We start from the raw sequence: 7727 nt of genomic DNA on the forward strand, positions 1-7727 counted from the left end.
ATCAGAAACCCGGTAGATTATTGCAGGCTATAGAGATTCTGACTTGGAAATGGGAAGTGATTAATATGGATTTCATCATATTCTTACCTCGTACCAAGTGTAAGTTCGATTCTATACGGGTTATTGTAGATAGACTTACAAAATTAGCTCATTTTCTGTATGTCAGGACTAGGTATTTAGCAGAAAAATATGCAAGGTTTTACATTAAGGAAATAGTACGACTTCATGGTGTCCCTATATCTATTATCTCAGATAGAGGTACTCAGTTTACAACTAATTTCTGGAGGTCCTTCCAAAAAGGATTGGGGACTCAAGTAAGTCTTAGTACAACATTTCATCCCCAGACAGACGGTCAGGTAGAGCGTACTATTCAGACTAGAGGATATGCTACGGGCTTGTGTGATGAACTTCAAGGGTAGCTGGGATGATCATCTTCCACTTATTGAGTTTGCATATAATAATAGTTATCATTCCAGCATTCAGATGGCTCCATACTAAGCTCTTTACGGATGAAAGTGTAGGTCTCCTATCAAATGGTTAGAGATTGGGGAAACTAAGTTAGTAGGACCAGAGTTGGTACAGCAGGCAATTAAGAAGATTAAGCTTATGAGTGAAAGGCTATTAGCAGCTCAGAGTCGTCAGGAGTCCTATGCAGATATTTGACGATGAGACTTGGAGTTTCAGGTAGACGACTGGGTATTCTTAATGGTATCACCGATGAAAGGCATTATGAGATTAGGTAAGAAAGGAAAGCTTAGCCCTCGGTACATTGGACATTATAAGATTAGACGCAGAGTAGGCCAAGTATCATATGAGTTAGACTTGCCTTCCAACTTGGAGTTTGTACATCTAGTCTTTCATGTGTCTATGCTACTTAAGTGTATTGGAGATCAATCTAAAGTCATTCCAGTTGATGATGTTCAGGTTACAGAGCAGCTATCATATGAGGAAGCTCCCATTGCTATACTAGATAGACAAGTTCGGAGATTGAGAACTAAGGATGTAGCTTCGGTTAAAGTACTTTGGAGAAATAATAATGTGGAGGAGATGATTTGGGAAGCTGGAGAAGAAATGAAGACTAGGTATCCTCACTTGTTTCCGCTTCCGGAGGAGGATCAGACCGAGACATCACAGCCTTTAGGTACGTATATGATACTTGACTTTTATGTTAGTTATTATTATTGGTCGTGTGAGGCTATTGGTGTTATTGATGATTGTGGCCCTGTGTGGCTTTATATTGTTAGGTTTGATGTGTGACAGGTTGGTAGTAGTACCGTTACAGAGGAGACTCTGCCAAAATTTCTATAGATTTCTGGGAGTTTAATATTCGAGGACGAATGTTTCTAGTGGGGAAGATTGTTACACCATGTGTGTCCCAAGGTGATGTAATGAATATGAGACTTGTTAATCATGATTTAAATGATTTTAAAGTCATAATATGTCTATATATGATGTTTGGATAGGAAATATAAATTTTGGGAAAAATCGGATTAAACCGTTCATCGATACGACATCGAAGTAGAGAGATACCTGCATTGTTGCGAGACTATGCAAGCAACTCGGTTGGGACCCACTTGATGGCCACCGACCCTACGTCTTTTAAAAGATGTTTCAGCCTCATTTTGGTCTATTTCTCACCCAAATTTCGTCCAAAATCTGTCCAAAACCCTACCTAACATATTCCAAGATCCCAAGAACCAAACTCAAGGAAAATCAACTCAAATCATCATCAAAGGACTTAAAGACTACAAGAGAATGCTTATATGATGTTGTGGTGTGATTAAGGGCTATTGTGAGCTATGTTGAGATGGGGTTTCGAGTTATAGCTGTTGTCCAAGGTATGTATAACATCTTCTTGATTTTACCTAAGGTTAATCTTGTGTTGGTTGTGTTGTTTGAGTGAAAAACCATAAGATAGCACTTGAAAGAACATGGGATAATGTTGTGGCTGCTGTTGTTAAGTTTTTTCTAGGTGTTAATTAAGTTGATTGAAGAAGAAAAGATGAAAAACAAGTGATTGATGACAAAAAATAAGGTGCTAGATGTATGGGGCTATTTTGGAAGGCATTTTGTGGATGTTTTGAATTAGAAATAATATAGTACATATGAGTATGATGTTCTGAAGGTTGTAAACTAATTTATGGAATAAGAGTTGGATTCAATTTATATCTTCTTATGAATAAAAACGAGATTGCCGCTCAATATGATTGTTAAGATAATCAGAGAAACTCATATTGGATAATATTGTTGTTGTTGCTATTGTTGGTTATAGTTGTTGTTGTTAGGTTGTTGATGACCTTTATTAGTCTTTGGGATGTATTAAAAATAGGGGAGTTGCTGCCCGATTTTCCTTAAGCCATACGACTAGCCAAATACGATGGTACGACATTATATGTTAACGACAATATCATTTCAGTTGTTGTAGAATGCAAGAAGTTGTGTTGAGCTTGGTTGAGTAATAAGTAAGAGATAATACAGGTATGTTAAGGCTATCCCTTCTTTCCTTTTGATATGATCCATATGATACAACGAAACGAGCAAGCACGCCACTTTCACGAATGATTCTATTCATAGAAGTACTAGGGTTGCCTATGTTCTTGATTCCCCATATGTCCTACTATCATATCGTCTGTTCATGGGTCTCATGACATTCCGAGAGATCTTATTGACTTATTTCATTATGCACCGCATTCATTTATAAATGCATATTGACCCATGTCCAGATGGTGTTATATACGCACCACCGCCTGATCAGCTGGTATACGTTTATGATTTCGCCCACAGAGGCTGAGATGATATGATGGGATGCCCTCAGGGGCTTGATGATATTATGTACACATATACCTATGCATGATATGACATTTATACGCATACGCATGACATTATAAATATTTTCATGATTCACGGAGCTATTCAGACTTACAGGTTGAGTTCTTTACTCAATGTTTCTTTCATGCCTTTTATATATTGATTTTTATGCCTTACATACTCGGTACATTATTCGTACCTGCAGGTGTAGGTAGGCAGGCTGACGGTCCCCCTCCTTAGGATCCTAGCTCAGTGAGAGTTGATGTGTTCCATTTGATCCGGAGCTGCTATTGGATTTTGGTACGATACGTTTGTATTTATATAAGGGTAGTTTTACACTCTATTAGAGGACTGTAGACAGTCATCTATAATTGGATAGTATGTGGCCTTGTCGGCTCGCCCTACTGTATTCCACATGTATATGTATATATGTCTTTCGAGTATGTATCCTCACGTATGTTATTCACATGATTCAGTTGTTTAGGGGCAGATGTTATGCATCACCTACACTTATTTCATGTTTATATCTTAAACATATGCTTAAGGGTGTTCGGTAGGTAGAACTCGAGCACTCGTCAAAGTCCATCAGTTTGGGTTGTGACAACATTCCATGCGACCAGGGGCGCATTTGCCATACGACATATGGGTACACATGAACCCAGTACTTTTGCCTAGATAGTGTGTATGTGTTAAAAATTTCACTAAGTATCTATAGATATTTAATTGTGAACCGAGTTATTATTATAAATTTACTTAAAGTTATCATAGGAACTCATAAAATTCAAATCTTGAATCTCTCTCTGCATGCGACATTACATATGCCAGCTTCCAGCATCTAAACAACAACATACCCATTATAATCCCATATAATGGGGTCTGGGGAGGATAGTGTGTACGCAGACTTTACCCTTACCTTTGTGGAGGTAGAGAAGGTGTTTCCAATAGACTCTCGGCTTAGGCAAGCATAGGTACCACAATAATAACAAGAAACAATACGGGACAACACCAAAAAACCATGTAAAAGCAGCATACACAACAAGATAGTAAGATGATCGAAATGTAAAAAAAACTGACATGTATTCATATAAGACTACTACCAACCAAATGCGAGAGTACGTACTAACACTACCGGTCTGAATAATCTAGACTACCTAACCTACTATCCTAATCTTCGACCTACACACCTTCCTATCATAGGTTATGTCCTTGGTCAGCTGTAGCTGCGCCATATCATGCCTAATCATCTCACCCCAACTCTTCTTCGGCCTACCTCTACCTCTCCTAAGCCCTCCAATGTCAACCTCTCAGACCTCTTTACCGGAGCATCTATGCTTATCCTCTTCGCATGTCCAAACCATCTAAGTCGTGCTTCTTGCATCTTTTCCTTAATAGGGGCCACACCCACCTTGTCCCAAATAACTTCATTCCGAATCTTATCTAATCTGGTATGCCCGCACATCCATCTCAACATCCTCATCTCTGCTACCTTTCTCTTTTGGACGTGAGAGCTATTGACTGGCCAACACTCAACCCCATACAACATAGCCGGTCTGACCACTGCTCTATAAAACATGCCTTTAAGTTTTGGTAGTACTTTTTTGTCACACAAAACACCGAAAGCAAGTCTTCATTTCATCCATCCCGCCCAATACGATATATGACATCTTCATCAATCTCCCCATTCCCTGTAAAATAGACCCAAGGTACTTAAAACTCCCCCTCCTAGGGATGACTTCTGAATCCAGCCTCACCTCCTCTTCCACTCCCTGAGTAGCACTGCTAAACTTACACTCCAAGTATTCTATCTTGATTTTGCTCAACATGAAACCTTTAGACTCCAGGGTCTGTCTCCACACTTCTAACCTCGCATTAATATCGTCTCGCATCTCGCCAATCAAAATAATGTCGTCTGCAAATAACATGAACCACGACACCTCCCCTTGGATATAGCGAGTCAGTACGTCCATTGGTAGGGCAAACAAAAAAGGGCTGAGTACCGACCTCTGATGCAACCCCATCATGATCGGAAAATGGTCTGAGACCCCTCCCACTGTCCTCACACAGATCTTCGCTCTCTCATATATGTCTTTAATCACCCTAATGTAGGCCACATGTACCCCTCTAGCCTCCAAACATCTCCACAGAACCTCCCTCGGGACTTTAGCGTAAGCTTTTTCTAAATCGATGAAGACCATATGCAAGTCACTCTTCCTCTCCCTATTTTGTTCCATCAGTGTCCTAACAAGGTGAATGGCTTCCGTAGTCAAACGTCCTGGCATAAACCCAAACTGGTTCTCGAAAATAGACACTCTTCTCCTCACCCTTAGCTCCACCATCCTCTCCCATACCTTCATAGTATGACTAACCAGCTTAATACCCCGATAGTTATTGCAATTTTGGATAGCATCCTTATTCTTGTACACATGAATCATCGTGCTCCATCTCCACTTTTCGGGCATCTTTTTCGTCCTAAAAATGACATTAAATAACCTAGTAACCCACTCCAAGCCCGCCCTGCCCACACTCTTCCTAAACTCCACCGGGATCTCATTTGGTCCGGTAGTGCTACCCCTGCTCATCTTACGCCTAGCCCCCCCAACCTCCTCAACTCTAATCCGCCTGCAATACCCAAAGTCGTAACGACTCTCGGAGGATCCCAAATCACCCAGAACAATGTCTTTGTTCCCATGCTCGTTCAGGGGCGTATCTATGTTAGCAAATGTGTGGCACATGCACCCATCCTCTTGCCAAGTAAAAGCAGATTTTATGTAGAAATTTTCAATGGTTTAGCCATAGAGAGTAGATGGCACCCATGCTCAAATTTTGGCATTGGTGCCTCCGGTCGAGACCCTATGGACACATATTAATATAATACTACGTATTTAGTTTGTACCTCGTAGCTCTTTTTTGTTTTAGTTCTATTTTTTTCCTTCTTATCATTTTTCCTTTTTTATCTCCTTCTCCAAGTTTCATGGTAAACAACAACTTAAGGAGTCGGAAATTAAACTACTTATTACTTCCATTGAGATTTGTCTTATCTTGAACCACTATAAATTGGTTTTATTATAAATAATTTATGCGACAATAAGATCTAAGTCTATGATGAGACTTGTTTAAATATTTTTATCCCAAATTATTGCTTAAACATATTTGAATTTCAATCAAATTATTAAAATTCTTTTTCAAAATTTATAGGATTAAATATACTTTTCTTTTTTTGGATAAGCAAGTCACATATAAAGAACTTGTCATATGCTCTAAGAGCTTTTTGATATTTTCATTTTCTTTTAGTTATAAAATTTGCAAAGTTTCAATTTTTACGGTATTAAATTTTCATTAGTATTCTACTTTTCCTTTTTATTTTGAATTATATGCTAAAGCCTGAACATGTTTTAAGATAAATATTATGCAATGATTGTCGAATTATAATTGATAATATTAATGACAAACACAGATTTAGAATAGTAAGATTATAGATTATCTCGTTGAATAATGTGAAAAATTATTAATATGTCATAAAACACTAAAACAAATATACATCACTTAATATTATGACAAGTATCGTGGTGCACCCATGGTCTTTAAATCGTGGAACCGCCTCTCTGTCCTCGTTCAAGAGACTATGGAAGTAAGTTTGCCATCTCCGACGATATGCGCCTCATCCAACAAAACTCTACCTTCTTCGTCATTGATGCACTTCACTTCGTCCAAGTCACGGGTCTCTCTCTCTCACCTTGGCTAGCCTAAACAACCTCTTATCCCCCCCTTTACCCTCAAGTTCTTCGTATAAACGACTAAATGCTGCAGTCTTAGCTGCCGTAACCGCTAACATCGCCTCCTTCCTAGCCAGCTTCCAGCATCTATTTTTTCAAAATTACCAAGAACCTTAAATGAATAAAAGCTAAAAGCAACTACGCTAATGAATCAAAGGACAGAGCAAAACGATCCACAAAGACGCTTCTATTTAAAATGAAGACTCTAAACCACAGACAAGAGTGGGTTGCTCTAGCGGTGAGCATCCTTCACTTCCAAACAATAGGTGTGAGTTCCAGTCACCCCAAGAACAAGGTGGGGAGTTCTTGGAGGGAGGGAGCCGAGGGTCTATCGGAAATAACCTCGCTACCCTGCGTACTCACTACCCTCCCCATACCCCACTAGTGAGATTATACTGATTGTTGTTGTTGTACTCTAAACCACAGAAGAGAGCTGACTCCCACATCATAAAAGAAAGAGTAAGCCCAAACTTCTTGTTAGATATAAAAGGTTACTTAAGCACAATGCAAAACTCATGCAGCTAACGCAGTGAGCACAAAGCAACTTTTCTTTCACCTTTTACTAAAGAATACCGTGTGCGCGCTGCATTCAGTGGCATACGCCAATTTTTGGAGGGGTTCTCAAGTTGAATGCCCCCTACAATTCCAGTTCTAATCTTTGATTTTTACTAGGGATATAAGTGGAATTAACTGGTAGACTTTGTGGGTTTTTCTATGTTAATCTTTCTGAATGAAAATGATAATTTGTTACTGCAGTTGGGAGTAACTTTCCTTTATTTATCTTTTGGAAACATATACACAACATCCGAAGCTATAAATTCTTCCCATTTGATAATAATATGAGCCTACTGATATTTATAAGTTTGAATAGAACAATAAAAACCGAGTAAGATTTTCCAGCGGAATGCCCTGCTCATCTTACGTCTAGCCCCCCCAACCTCCTCAACTCTAATCCACCTGCAATACCCAAAGTCGCAACGGCTCTCGGAGGATCCCAAATCACCCAGAACAATGTCTTTGTTCCCATCCTCTTTCAGGGGCGTATCTATGTTAGCAAATGTGGGGCACATGCACCCATCCTCTTGCCAAGTAAAAGCAGATTTTATGTACAAATTTTCAATGGTTTAGCCATAGAGAGCGGATGGC

At 39.3% G+C, this 7727-nt stretch overlaps 1 non-coding gene across 1 annotated transcript; it reads left to right on the forward strand.

The window, feature by feature from the left end:
* The first annotated feature begins 7100 nt into the window (after positions 1 to 7100).
* On the forward strand, positions 7101 to 7216 carry LOC142177704 (U5 spliceosomal RNA). Its single transcript, XR_012706269.1, has one exon. It is a non-coding gene; the product is annotated as a U5 spliceosomal RNA (small nuclear RNA).
* The last annotated feature ends 511 nt before the right edge of the window (positions 7217 to 7727 follow it).

This window comes from Nicotiana tabacum, chromosome 23, assembly GCF_000715075.1.
Source record: "Nicotiana tabacum cultivar K326 chromosome 23, ASM71507v2, whole genome shotgun sequence".
Taxonomy (NCBI): domain Eukaryota; kingdom Viridiplantae; phylum Streptophyta; class Magnoliopsida; order Solanales; family Solanaceae; genus Nicotiana; species Nicotiana tabacum.